The sequence below is a fragment of the Lepisma saccharinum genome, chromosome 22 (assembly GCF_977018435.1).
Source record: "Lepisma saccharinum chromosome 22, izLepSacc3.1, whole genome shotgun sequence".
In the NCBI taxonomy this organism is placed as follows: domain Eukaryota; kingdom Metazoa; phylum Arthropoda; class Insecta; order Zygentoma; family Lepismatidae; genus Lepisma; species Lepisma saccharinum.
In genome coordinates, this window is record NC_139250.1 from 33,221,819 (window position 1) to 33,236,786 (window position 14,968).

General features: G+C 36.9%; 1 protein-coding gene and 1 long non-coding RNA gene across 3 annotated transcripts in view; both read right to left on the reverse strand.

Annotated features, from left to right (window-relative positions):
• The window catches only part of LOC146004746 (15-hydroxyprostaglandin dehydrogenase [NAD(+)]-like), a 224,800-nt gene that overhangs the window by 65,537 nt on the left and 144,295 nt on the right, over positions 1–14,968 (reverse strand). The window lies entirely within an intron of this gene.
• On the reverse strand, positions 3,055–7,520 carry LOC146004905 (uncharacterized). The gene is made up of 3 exons (XR_014443967.1): positions 7,133–7,520; positions 5,727–5,798; positions 3,055–3,218 (listed from the first exon to the last, which is right to left on the reverse strand). It is a non-coding gene; the product is annotated as an uncharacterized LOC146004905 (long non-coding RNA).

Below are 14,968 nucleotides of genomic sequence, written 5' to 3' on the forward strand. Positions count from 1 at the left end.
GGTGGGACTTGAACCCGCGACCCCCCACGCCTGATGAAAAATTAGGAAAGCAGCACCTAACCAACTTTTTTTTTTTTATTTCCTTTACTATTTACATCTGATTATAACAAACTTTTCATGATTACTATACAGGTTTTACAAACTAGGATATATTACATTTAGAAAATTTGCATAGACATTGTTCTTTTTGTATGCCGACATATTTTGAAATGTGTGCCTTAAATAATGCACAAATTGTTCATGAAAGTCAAGTTGCTGATAAATAGCGGCAAACCAAGCATAGTGCCCCAGTAACCACAATACACTGTTCTGTTTTTTGTTAGGGAAATAACTAAAATTGGGAAACAGAAGATGATCAATTGTAATATTCTTCTCATTGGTACGACAAATGACACTTACGAGTTTCGCAACATATTTCCATGACGTAGCGGTTATTAAGCATTCACTGAGCTTATGCACTAAACTATCAGGCACGTTACATATTAAACATAATGACGAATCTGCCATATGCAGATCATAGAGTTTCACTCGAGTCAGCAGTATTTGATGCACTATAACGAACCACGCCGATCGTATTCTTGTTGGGAGATGCCTCGCGTGTATATTTTTCCACACCACAGGCCAACGAACTTCCGGGTGTCTTGCAACTATCTTAACAGCCTGTTGAGACGCTACACGCATTCTTCTGTACATTTGCGACACCACTGGAACAGGCAGGGTAGGAGTTTGTAACAAGCCATAGCAGATCTCCACTAAGGTATCACGGAGATACCTAAGCTTGGGGGGAATTGAGGTCACGTTTATGGGAGACTCCAACGGTATACGAGCCAAGCAGTATCGAAGAACGTAACTGGTAATGCTATCCGGCCTCTGAATCATCGTCTCGATGTCCGCTTGAATGCGGAGCGCCTGGCTCTTATGTTGCACGTGTGCAAGATTCAAGCCTCCTCCTGTATTATGTAAACACAAGGTCTCGTGCTTAACTCGTAACAACTGCCCATTCCACACAAAGCAGTTCACCGCACTTTTCAGTTTTGCTACATCTAGCATACGCATTGGAATTATTTTTGCTACAAACCAGACTTTCGACAGTGCGTATACATTGACAAACGTGACACGTGCACTGAAAAAAATAAAGGTGTGGAAACTCACCTTTTGGGGTGAGTTTGGCTTGTCACAAATAGACGTCCCCAAAAGGTGAGTTTCCACACCCCATATTGGGGTGAGTTTTTCTCACCCTAGTATAGAGTGTGTTTTTCCTCCCATAAGGGTGAGTTTTCTCACCCTAGTATAGAGTGTGTTTTTCCTCCCATAAGGGTGAGTTTTCTCACCCTAGTATAGAGTGTGTTTTTCCTCCCATAAGGGTGAGTTTTCTCACCCTAGTATAGAGTGTGTTTTTCCTCCCATAAGGGTGAGTTTTCTCACCCTAGTATAGAGTGTGTTTTTCCTCCCATAAGCGTGAGTTTTCTCACCCTAGTATAGAGTGTGTTTTTCCTCCCATAAGGGTGAGTTTTCTCACCCTAGTATAGAGTGTGTTTTTCCTCCCATAAGGGTGAGTTTTCTCACCCTAGTATAGAGTGTGTTTTTCCTCCCATAAGGGTGAGTTTTCTCACCCTAGTATAGAGTTTGTTTTTCCTCCCATAAGGGTGAGTTTTCTCACCCTAGTATAGAGTGTGTTTTTCCTCCCATAAGGGTGAGTTTTCTCACCCTAGTATAGAGTGTGTTTTTCCTCCCATAAGGGTGAGTTTTCTCACCCTAGTATAGAGTGTGTTTTTCCTCCCATAAGGGTGAGTTTTCTCACCCTAGTATAGAGTGTTTTTCCTCCCATACGGTGAGTTATTCTCACCCTAGTATAGAGTGTGTTTTTCCTCCCATAGGGTGAGTTTGAGGGGTTCGTGAGGAAGAGGTAAATGATCTTCATTTAGTATAATAATGCTTACCTTTAACCTTGAAGAATCAGTCAGATCTTTTCTATCTTATCCAATATGAATTCAGAATAAGATAGAGCAATCATAACTTCATTGTAATTTCTTCCCAGATGGCAAATGTATCAAAGTAGAGAAATGCAATGTTAACTCTTGCATTGTGTAATATACGACATCACAGTGAAAACAGTGTTTCTTCATTTAATGCGTTCAGATTTTAATGTGATTAATTGTCTTCTTTATAAAAATAATACCATTCAATTCAGCATTAAAATTTGACAAAGCTTAAAAATCTTAGAGGAAACTAAATGCAGCACGCTCACCAAGGTATTCATGTAGAAGAACAAGTCATCCCTAAATTACATGAAGCTTGCAAGGAATATTATGTATCGATTTCTAAATCATACAAAAAAGCCGCAACTTTTAATGTACATACATATTTTCCAATAAGTCTTTTTTGAGACTTCCACTTGATGCTTAGAAGCCAATTGGGACTGGATATATGTACAGTCACATACACTGCTGGGTTGTAATGATTTAATTGAAAGTCAATGGTGCTGTTACAACCCAGAAGTGTCCTTGAGTGTACAATATAACATGAAGGGCATTGATCTTCAGAAGTCACACCTGTTAATTATAAAATAACAACTTTTTTCTGTACTGTTTGGAAAGCAACACTCATGCTCACATACATTGCTAGGATAAATAAATGACATACTTAACACAACAAAATACTGTATACTTGTATATCCGTAGATAAATTTTATGTATACGTTGGATGCAAGTATATACATACATGGTAAGGGGATAATCTCTGAAAAATACTACCTTGCCACTAAATGCATACACATTAAGCAATAATTCAACCTTACCTTTCCTTTGCTGTTGGTTCTGCACACTCAGTTCAATGCCACAATCATTACAATGTGAGTGATTTTTGGTGCTTTTAGAACCTATTTCAGTACTTTAATAAATTAATTAGAAACGAAAATGTACATTCTTAAGAAGGCAGAGCAAATTTAGTAGAAGTTATAAATGTTCATATACATAATTTTTAACCACTCTATTTCAAATACAGAGCTTAATTTTTTTCGCCCCAAAGATTAGGTTGAAGAAATAAAGTTACCAGTTAGCAAAAAATTCAACTTTATTTACAATATTCGTACATTTCATCTTGCAATAATTCAACATAGTTCTCACAATTTTATCCAAAAAAAGAGGAATTTTACTTCATTGCTAAAAATTTGCATGCTGTATTCCTTTAAAATGTCTGTATGGAAAGGCGTCCATGATCTGAAAGGAGAAAAAATGTAAGAGTAAATAAGAATATAACCAAGAATGCATTTAGGTCAGAGTGTGATAGTTTAGAATGTACTTATAACATTTATGAGTCTTAATACTTCCCTGAAAAGTATACTAGTGATGTGTGCATACAAAGTGATTCAAGCTTGAGTAGCCAGCCTTCATGGATGAGTGGTTACGAAAGCATGCTAAAACGCCTGGGGTGTCGAGTTCGAATCCCAGCCTGAGCACAGGTGTTCTTTGTGAGTGTCCATTCATACATTCCATCATATCATCACTCATCCTCATGTACGCAATTAGCCCAAAAGTGGCAGAAATGCGAAGAAAAATAAACAAAATCAATCAGTCAAGCTGCTCAATTGATAGATTGACTTGGTGTTTTAAGTCCACTTTATGCACAATATGGCTAATCGAGAATGGACCTGCGGTTCAAAGTGGGATCCGAACCACTATGTGCCTCCACAGGGTATCGAACCCAGGACCCCTTGATTACAAGGCAACGACCTACCACTGCACCATCGGGGAGGCCCTCAAGCTGATCAGTTTCTACATTGAATGCAGTAGCACTAAATTGGCAATTTATTTTACACAGCATTTCCCATAATATTTAAAGCTCGGGGGGGGGGGTTAAACCCAGTAACCCCCCTTGCGTGCACCACTGATTGAATGAACAGGTGGAGGGACTAAGAGTATGTCACCCTATTATGCAAAGGTAATATAAACATGCATGCTTTTATTTCATAAGCAAGGGCCTATACAAGGAGGGTGATGATGGGGCTATAAACAGGCAGGAAAAAATAGCGAAATGAGGGCTGACTACTGGGCACGCCACAGCATATAACTGGAAATGGCACACTATCTTCAAAAGTAAGAAATTACTTTAGGATAATATTTTGTGCTGAAACATCGGTGTCGGGAGATGGAGGTGGAACATATCCGTTGACCTCCCCCCACCCCCTGGAATTGCCATCGGCCATTTCAAGTCACAAAAAGCAGAAGTTGTTATAACATAAATAATGTTTAGAAAGCTTTTATTGAAAAGTTAAAACTTAAAGATAAAACAGAATAACCGTGCATTTCAGTACACTAACTGTGTAAAATGTAAAAAAAAAAAAAAAAATTATAGTAATAAGGAAAAGTTGTACTTGATATTCATTCATCTAGTAGTTCTCCCAAAGGATTTAATAATAGTAATAATAATAATATAATTTTATTTTTTTGTTATAATAGTTATTACTGTAAAATTATTATCATAACCATGATTCTTATTGTTAATATTTGTTCTACTATTAAGTTAAGTCAATGGATTGCCCCCCAATACACACACACAAACACCTTTCTGGTGTCGCCTAAGAGCTCAAACAGTACCATTCAATGTTGGTGTGAAAAATATTTTTTTTACTAATTTTTGAGTGTTTAGCTTTAGCTTTCTTTTGTTTCTGTTAGTTCTGCAGGGTGCGAAATCCTGGGGGGACAGGGGGATTTCCCACCACCAACAATCTTGGCCTTAAAAATCCCCCCACCAAAAATTTCCGGGGGGAAGATTTTTTGTTATAACAAACGAAAGATAAGCAATTACTTTTAATTTCAAATATACTGTACTAAGAATAATATCGAAAACACACACAAATTAGTGTAGTTGTGAGTATTGAATGCTTTCTCTCTCAAGAAATCATTAACAAATCTACACCAATACGCACAATTAAAGTAAAACAAGAATGCAAGAAAATTATAACTATGAAATCTAATTGATTTATATTAACATAAAGCACAAACAAAACAAAAACTTATACATAATAAAAGCACTTCAACTATTTCATAATTTATAACATCTTTAACCAAGTTACTAAAGGAATTAGTTGGCTGCTTTACAATATCTGATATGTATAAAAGTAACAAATTAATTTACTTTTAATAATGCACACATGTGGCGGAGGGGGAATGTAAATTAAGAACTTTCTTCCCCCACCAGTTTTCAATGATTTCGCACCCTGTAGTTCTGTCCTGTCAAAGTGTATGTGTAAATATCATGTAGCGAAAAGGCAAAAAGATTTTATTTATTCTGTACATTATACTAGCATGTAACAGGCACAGTGCCAGAAGGAGAAGTGAGTGGATGCCTCATTCCATCCCTTCACCCAGCAGACAAGAGACACATACCCTTGACAATTTTAAATATTTTCTATAGAAACAAGACATAGCTACATGAAAGTTCAACTCTCCAAAAATAAAAGCATGGATATGATTCTGTTTTCAACTAGCAGAAATAAAGTTCTATTGAAAGTTTAGTAGGCTACGAAAGAAATACATAAAGATTATAATTTGTATATTTATGCTAAGATGCATTTTGGAAATGCATATCCAAAGATTCTTAATTACAAAATGAAAGGTGTGTATGTATGGTTCGCACACGCAGCATTATATTTTACGTTCCTAGTTCTATTTATGTGATTCTGACATTTTCAGATTACATACAGGTTAATTGATTTATTTACTTACATTTCCATTTACAAAATCAGGATCATCTTCAAACATCAGATGTGGTTATTTTAGTTAAACAGCATTCAATGTCTGAAATAAGGAATAAATTTAAATTAGATTAATCTTGAAAGTAGCAAAAATTTAACTTCTTCAATACAACAGTTTATTGTACAACTATATTTCTTAATAGATGGAAGACTATTTGAAGCGTTCAAGTGGATTTAACATATAAAAGTTAATTATCATGCAAAGTTAGTATCATTTGGATCCCCCCAGCAATTTAAATTCTCCTAAGGAATGTCTATACATACAGTGGAAGATTGAATGAAAGAAACCCAGAATGATGAAAGTTTAGATACTTTTCAAATAAGAATTAATTTCTTTATCTGTGTGTTTTCTTCTACATAACTTCTCAAAATGAATTTAATTTCCAAAGACAAAATTTGTATGTAGGCTTTTACAGGGTAACTGATAGCCAATAAATGTAGCATCACAGACCCTCACTTTGCAAGTTGAAAAGAGAAAACAAATAAAATGTATGAATCACTTACTTCATCCCACATCCACAAGAACACTAAATTGTACACAAGCAGCAATCGATTCTCAGAACTTAAAGATGCTGACACAGAAGTATATTTGCTGTGTGGTCTAGTCAACCATTTTTTTTTCACTAATCCTCCATGAAATTAATTGTGCAACAAAGATATTAGGAAAGGTATGTAAAGAGTGAGATGCATAAATATTTCCCGGAGAAGTTCAATGCAGTTCAATTCCTTAAATACACGTGGGACGTCAAAAAATATTGAAAATTATGAACAACTTGCCTGGTAATATTTTAACATCTCGCTGTACACATTGTGTAATTAGTATGCCATATCAATTTCCAAATACTTCTTAAGACAGTCACAACAAAGTTTTACACTCCAGCCTACACTCTATTAGTACTGTCCTTCCCAGTGGCGAACACTCCCTTTGAAACAGAAATAACCGAAGCTATGAGACACCCACCCACCCTTTCCTATTTCCAGATTTGTTGTTTGAATTTGTTTTTAAGTCCACTTTATGCACAGAAAGGCTAATCGGGGCTGCACCTAAAGTTCAAAGTGAAATCTGAACCACTACCGAGTATGGAACCTCGGACTCCTTGATACATGTATTTATGTATGCATGTACTTTTGACACTTTAATTTTCTTTTCACACTCACTATGATGACTAAATGTTCAATACTAGCTGACCACCTCTAGCGTGCGCTACACCTGGGTACATATAGTGGTCGCCACTGGTCCTCCCACCTCAACATATAAGCTTACTTCCTAAGAGACCTCTGTCATTTCAAGTTCCTACAGCTTAAAACTTATGAAAATAATGAATAATAAATTCCCTTGAAAAGAGAACAAAATTAGATTTGAACTACTCTACTTACATTGCATATCTGTGTAAACCCAACCCATGCAGGATCCTTGAAAAACTGCTATCGGTGATGAGTGGCGAAATGTTCAGTGTAGATTGGAACTAAGGCGAGTGTGTTTGTGGGTATTATCCGTATTCACTCCTCTCTATGCATGGCACATTCCTGAAAAGGAGTTGAAAATTAAAATAATACTTAAAATTTTATGTTACACAACCATATTTATGTGTAAAAGAAATCTAAGACAACACTCTAAAAGAAATTCTAGCTGCTGCTTGAAATTGTAAGTTTTCTTAACTTAAATTGTTAATGTTTAGAATCCCCCAAGGACCGAAAATTAGAAGATACTATGGACGCACACTACAGAAAACCTCACGAATATCAGCGTCTGAATGTGGGAAGGCGATCATTGCTCCCGAAAATTAATGTCAAGGTATATTTAACTTTCACGCCCTTGTTTACAATGTGTCTTTTTTCCTTTAAAAAATTGTGAATTAGATGCAATCGACTACAACGAATGAATGGAGTTTAAGCAGCAGCTTACAAATCTTATAAACTCTTACAGAAGCCTGTTTTGTAAATAATATTTCCCATGCAAATTAACTTTACGTCCCACAGTATCCCACTGCATTATTTTGGCCTCTTTACTTAAAAATCAATTACAAATCCCTCTGGGGTACGTTCCGACAGGCAATAACGAAAGATTATGAATTATGCGCAACAAGTTACTTTACAACTTTAGGAATATCACACACCAAACGAAGGTGCCAGTCGCAGTCAGAATAGTCGACACCAAAGGGGGCTCTAGCCCACAACGAAATATTTTTGGCCCATCTCCTCCTAACACAAATAGCCAACAGTTAAAAATTGGGATTGCTTACAGCGCAGCGAGAATCACACAAGAACAGAAGAACACAAAGAGAGAGGGTGAAAGAGACCGAAGATACATTGACAGCGAATGACAGAGAACATAAATAGAAGGAAATGGGAAAGAGAGAAGGAAGCGTAGAAAGAAAGAGACAAAAGGTAAAGAAGAATAACGGAAATGGAAACAGAGGAACCAAGAGAGCAGAGAAAAATTGAAACATATGAAAACGGAGAAAGAAATAAAGATGATAGAGAATCCTAGTAGCAGTGATAATTGTAGTAGGGTCAACCTTTGTGACGTTGTTCCCCCAAACATCCACATATTCTGTTTAAAGTAAGATTATCTTTCGTTTGTACCGGATTGTATCGCATTTACTTTCGTTTGCAACATTACAGAGTTCGAGCACAGAGAAGATAATTTTATACCCAGAGTAATCCCGCTTACGGCAGTCACCCTTCACCACGCTTGACTGAGCACCGCTAGTTTTCTGAGCACTCTTAGTAGTTCTGATACTCCTCGTTAGGGAGAGCGCACAGCGCCTTACCTTCAGTTTCTCTCCAGGAGATCCGCAAGTCCCCACCAGAAGATGGCGTTGAAAAATTTTAAGTGTTTTATTCAAATTAACGCGAGCTAAGATCACGGCAGATGGCTAATGTAAAGAAAATTAAAATAAAATAACAAAAAATACAAGACAAATGGGGACTCGAGTTTAACTAGAATGTCTAACTTATTTTATGGTTTAATAGGGTTTCGCCGATGGTGCAGTTGTTGCATCGTAACCTTGTAATCAAGGGGTCCCGGATTCGATACCCGGTGGACGCACATAGTGGTTCGGATCCAACTTTAAACTCTAGGTCCAGTCCCGATTAGCCTTACTCTTCATAAAGTGGACTTCAAACACCAAATAAATCAAGCATGATTTATATATAGGCTAGTTGTTGGTTCCATTCACAGACATCGTTTGCTGTCTAACTCACAGGAAATAATATCTCAGATAATTTTAGTTAATAATTTTCCTCGACAGATGAGAATAATTTAGCCATTTCGTCAGACTCGAATCATGATTAGAAGAAAATTCCCGTATCGCTACCGTTATCAATCGGATGAATTATGATGCAGTGACATATAGTAATTTTCTGTGTCCACCCCATTCCGCGCAAGTAAAATATTGTGAAACCCTTAGAGAGATAAAGAAATATATCGAGAATCCCATATTGTACATATCATTGTTGATAGTAGAGAGAACAAACGGACGCACAATACTTAGACCCCCACCCCAACACACACGCAGACACTTGCACAAAAATTAAAATACTTATCGAGATAACTGTATGAGGACATTCGGAATATTTTCTTTTACTCGGCATCACAACGTCAATTAAAATTTACAGAAGGAAATAGAGCGGCGACGGGACTAGATTCGCTGCTCACATGTCACCCAACAAGGAAGTCTATTGGAAAGGAATTTAGGTAAAAATGGCAAAGGAAAAAATGGCAACAATAAAAATATACCTATTACGATTTTACGTGAAAATTGAGAAATTTTGTGCCTTGCATTTCACAGTTTGAAATTAAAATTTAATATAATTTAATGTCTTTTAACATTAATTTGTCTTTGAATGGAAACATTTTATTTGATGTTTCCAAAAATAATGCCGTTTATTTCTTTATTTCTTTTGGTAGGAGTTATACTGCAGCTATAGAATCACATACTAATAAAAGTTAACTTTTGTAAATAATTTGAAACATGTGTGATTGATGTAACTTAAGGGGAGTGCAGCATTGAATGGGTTTTCATCTTGACTGAAAACAAGTTTATGCTTTGCGCGCACCTGCTGACCAGTCACACATGTTTGTTACTAGTAGGACTTCAAGTCAGCCCTTATCTAACCCCCTCGCACTAAGAGGGATGAACTTGTTTACTTTTTTCAAAAGAAAATTGTTAAATCTTGGAAAGCTGGAGATAAGCTCTTCTTTCTACAAGAGTCTGATCTGAAGAATGTTATAAGGTGGAGGAACAATTTCAAGTGTCAAGGAATTCTAAAAACAAAATTATTGAAACAAAATCCTGTCTGTTCCTATGACCATAATCATTCGCCTGAATATGATGCTGTGAAGGTTTAAGAAATTCAAAATATTAACCCTCCCTTCATATGAAATGTCATAGATATGAGAGAAAAAATATTGCGCTACGAAGTTCAATAGAATATACATATAACACCCGAAATAATGAGCTTCTAAAGCCATACTTCACAACATGTTGACTGCCATGAGACCCAAAAGTGGGTCTCAAGTATCGTCATTCATGAAGCCGTGATACCCACTTGTGTGTCTCACCTTAGCAATTGCTTCAGGCCGCGATACCCCTGTATGGGTTTCACTTGTCATTTGCTAACATGATCAAAGATATTGTTTTGGCTCCAGAATGTTACACTATACTCGTAGCCTGGCCCTAGATAGCAACAGGCGATTACAACAATGGCGTACAAATGGCCGTAACATTGTAGTTGATTTGATTTTGATTTGATTTGATTTAGTTTATTTTACTTCGCGTTTTGTGCCTCTTGGCTAATTTGCGAAGATGGGGATGAGTGATGAAATGATGAAATTGATGAATGGAAATTCACAAACAAACAAGCCCGACCGGGATTCGAACCCGGGACTCTTGGCGTCGCAGCGCGATGTGCTAACCACTCGGCCACAGGGTCTGGCCGTAACATTGTAGTAATAAACCTAGTGCTCTGTGATTATTTATGATGACATTATTTTGTTGATTTTCAATACAACAGGCCACATTAAAAAATGCATCCTTGTTTGACATTTGTTGTATTTCAGGCAAAAATTAAACAAAGAAGGAGAAAAATAAAGGAAGAAGAAGAAATTAAGACTATATTCAGTGTGATTGAACGTGTAGATTGCATTTCGTGAGAGAGGACAACTGCCAAAGCAGAAAAATTGCCATTTTCACTTTGGCCATTTTTTCCGTTTGCCATTTTTACTTGGCCATTTTTTCCGTTGCCATTTTTTCCTTGCCATTTTTACCGGACACCATTGGAAAGACTTGACCCTCGAAAGTTATCCCACGAGCGCGAAATTATGTTGGTGCACCTCGAATCTCTTAATAATTTTAACGATGATATTTTTTTCAGATATATCACTGAACATACATTTCTAAGAATTTTGCATGAAGCAAAGATTATTTTTAAAAGATTAGCATAACACTCAAAACTCACTGAGAAAGCTTCAATACGGAAGAAAAATGAACTTCAAAAACATCCATAAAATAGCAACATTTCACTCATATATGGCACCCTGTAAGACAGAAGGGTCCTCCCCGATGGCGCAGTGGTAGCGTCATCGCCTTGTAATCAAGAGGTCCCCCGTTCGATAGCTGGTGGAGGTACATAGTGATTCGGATCCTACTTTAAACTGTAGGTCCAGTCCCGATTAGCCTTGTTGTGCATAAACTGAACTTAAAACACCAAATCAACCAACCTGTAAGACAGAAGGGTGGCGTACAACTTAATATTGGGCTTCATCTCCTACTTGAGTTTTGGGGCCCCTTTCAAGTATTTAACACTTAAAAGAATAATCAGCTACCTTAAAACAGTACAGGTAAAAGTTGAGAATCACGTGAAACGCATAACAGATGTACACAATGTTGGCTATTTATCTCGGCTCTTATTTGAATATGGTTTGTTTATCGTGTGGCAATACGAGACAGACTGGCTCAACAACTAAATACTCCTAACTGTAGACAACTTACACTCAACAAGTTTACAACAAACGGTGTATAAAGGTACAGTCACGGGGACACTTCTGGATTGTGACAATCCCATTAACTTTTCATGGAATTGTTACAACGTAGAAGTATCCATGACTGTACAAGAGTTTTCTTTCCTTTCAATTGGCAAGTTGCTAGTGCCACTTCGGCTACCTTTGATCAGTCCGATTATTTGTGCTGTGGGTAGGTCACAAATGTATGAGATAACGATAATATGATGATAATAACAACTACCCGCCAGACTTAACTTAGCCTGAAAGTTGCAAAGGAAATTTTAAATAGGGGTGACTCGATCGATGGCTGAGCCATTCAGTGGTTGACATTTAATTTCCTTGCTAACGTTCCTCTGTTCGAGACCCGACCTGGAATTGTTCTTTTTTCGTTCATCAATTTGAACCCATCTTCACTCATCCATACCGTTACAATTAGCCAAAATCATCAGAAAAGTGACGGTAAGTGACAAAAATATAAATTCAGTACGTATATGAAGGGGGTTACAAGATATTGTGGTTATCCCTAGCCCTTCATGTACGTATAATATAAATCTGTTTTGTAGGGGAAGGAAGCCCATTGACCTTTGCAAAACAGAATACAAGAAGGATTTCCTGCTCCTTGATGAAGGGAAAAGTGAAAGTTGTCAGAAATATCTCCCCTGATGTGACCTTCGACTGAAGGGCTTACAAAGAAAGGTTGCCCGTGCCTGTATGGACCCAATTGCCAAGTACTTTAGGAATTCCGCCAAGGACAACGATTTGTGGCATGCCCGTACCCAGGGGGGAGGCAAGGGGGCCATGCCCCCGCCTAGAGCCATGAATTATTTTGATGCAAACCTACAAAAATAACATGGATAATTTTTAAGATTTTGCAAGAATTTAGATTTTCTTCTTGTATAAATGAATGGGTTGTCTGTAGAGAGAAACAGACTCCAGAAGACTGCAGTCTACTATATTTAGTAATTTTAGTTTTATAACCATTTATGCGAAGCTACTAAATGTTCGAATACGAATTTGGTCAGGACAGTTCACCATATTTACTCCCTGTTTTGACTTTTTTCGAACTGCAGTCTTTATGAGAAAATGCCCTCTTTTTGTGGTTAATTCACTTTCAGACATGTTCTTCATTATAAGGATAATTCCATAGCGTTGGTGGTTATATTCAGGCTACGAATTCCCACGACGAAAGGGGAATCTCTCACCTTCCCACCAACGATCTTGTTCTATTAAAATTTTTCCCCCATTAAAATTTTCCGAGGGTACGAGTTTGTGTTATAACAACAAAGATAAGCAATTAGTTTGGACTTAAAACATACTTTACTAAGAAAGAATAACATCATAAACACATACAGAGAAGGAAAAACAAAGAATGATGTCTGCCTGTGTGTGAATGTTGCACACATCTTTTGTTTTCTCTCTCTCTCTCTCTCTCTCTCTCTCTCTCTCTCTCTCTCTCTCTCTAGCATGGGGTAAAAACGTACTTCTAGAGTCATAGACAAGATTTTAAAATTATATCAAATTGGTCTAGTAAGAAATGGAGTCGTAGCGGCGAAGGTGGTTGCCATTCTCACCCTAGGCCTCTGGAACATAGAAATTAGACCGATCTGTCATTTCCCCTCCATTTCTCACCTCCTTTAGTCTGGAATAAAACATAACACTCACATGTTAATTTAATAGGAAACAAATGGCTTCTTAAAATTTCTCATAACTTGTCCCTCCACCTAGTTATCTATAATTTGCAATCGATTTTGCAGATGTGAACACTAACACACACTGCTTCAATGAAGATGGTGTGGAATGCACAACCGACTTTCCTTTATTAGCCACTTTTCTTGAATGCTAAGGTTTCTTTTCATCGGATTCAGCGGAGAAGAATAAGTACATAAAATTTCTACAATGTCTAAGTATGACAGCTACGCCTAGGTATAGGGGTGTTCGAAAATCATTCTCGACCTGGGCTCTGAAATTTCTAACTACAACTCTCATAAGGCAAAATTTCCTTTCGGGAGACCATTAATAGATTTACACCATTATAAAAACATAACACAATAAAAGTATGAACATTTAATTATCATTTTTAATAAAAAGCAATAACGAAATATATCTAACACTTATTAAAAACATTTCACCTATCTTCTAATTTCTGACATTTTGAACCATTCGTTAAAGAAAATAATTTGCTAGTTTATGTAAATGTATCAAATTAATTTGTTTATAAATATATAAAAATTCATTAATTAATTAATGAGGGCTTGCCCTCTCAAAAATCTGGGATCGGGCCTGGTTTGAGGTCACCTTTGAAAACGTGTCCCAGAAAAGTGGTTTGCATCTTCATTTTTACTGATGTACACAAATGATATTCATTCATTCTTGAGAAGAGTGTATTTGGAAACGCAAATGCATTAAGATCCCGGTAGATTGACTGCCCCTATGGTGAAAAGACGACCAGTTGGGTGTAGTTCGGCATAAGGTGAAAGTCGTTCGGGTCTGACAGATCCGAAATCCGGATCGGTTGGTTCCGGATCCTAAAGATCCGGATCCTAAAATTTTTCGGATCCGGATCCGTTTTGCCATCCCACATGCGCTTCTTTGGACAGTAAGAATGTGCTTATAACATATTGTTACCTGCTAATATATATATATATATATATATATATATATATATATTATATATATTATACATACATATATATATATATATATATATATATATATATATATATATATATATATATATATGTAGTTGTGTGTGTGTGCGCGCGTGCGCTATTTGTACATTAATTAATACACTTACAAGGGAGGTCTAAGTCTCCCCCTCCGATTTCCATGAAACTTGGCAGGTGTATAGAGGAGAAAGTCAAGATGAGGAGAAACTGAAGTGGGGATCTGACCCCGAAACCACGTAAATATGGCATAGGAAGAAACAGGGAGCATAGGGCCTCTCTATACACCTGTCAAATTTCATGAGAATCGAAGGGGGACACAGGGATCAGATCCCCACTTCAATTTGTCCTCATCTTGACATTTGAGGGGGTTTTGCCCCCTAAAACCGTTTTTTAGCTGAAACAAAAAAACACGTATTTCTTCCATTGGGCCTCACTATACTGCCAAGTTTCATGGAAATCGGAGGGGGACACTTAGATAACCTCCCTTGTTAGTCTTGCACTTTGTAATTATTTAACACTGCATATATTATAATGTTTTAT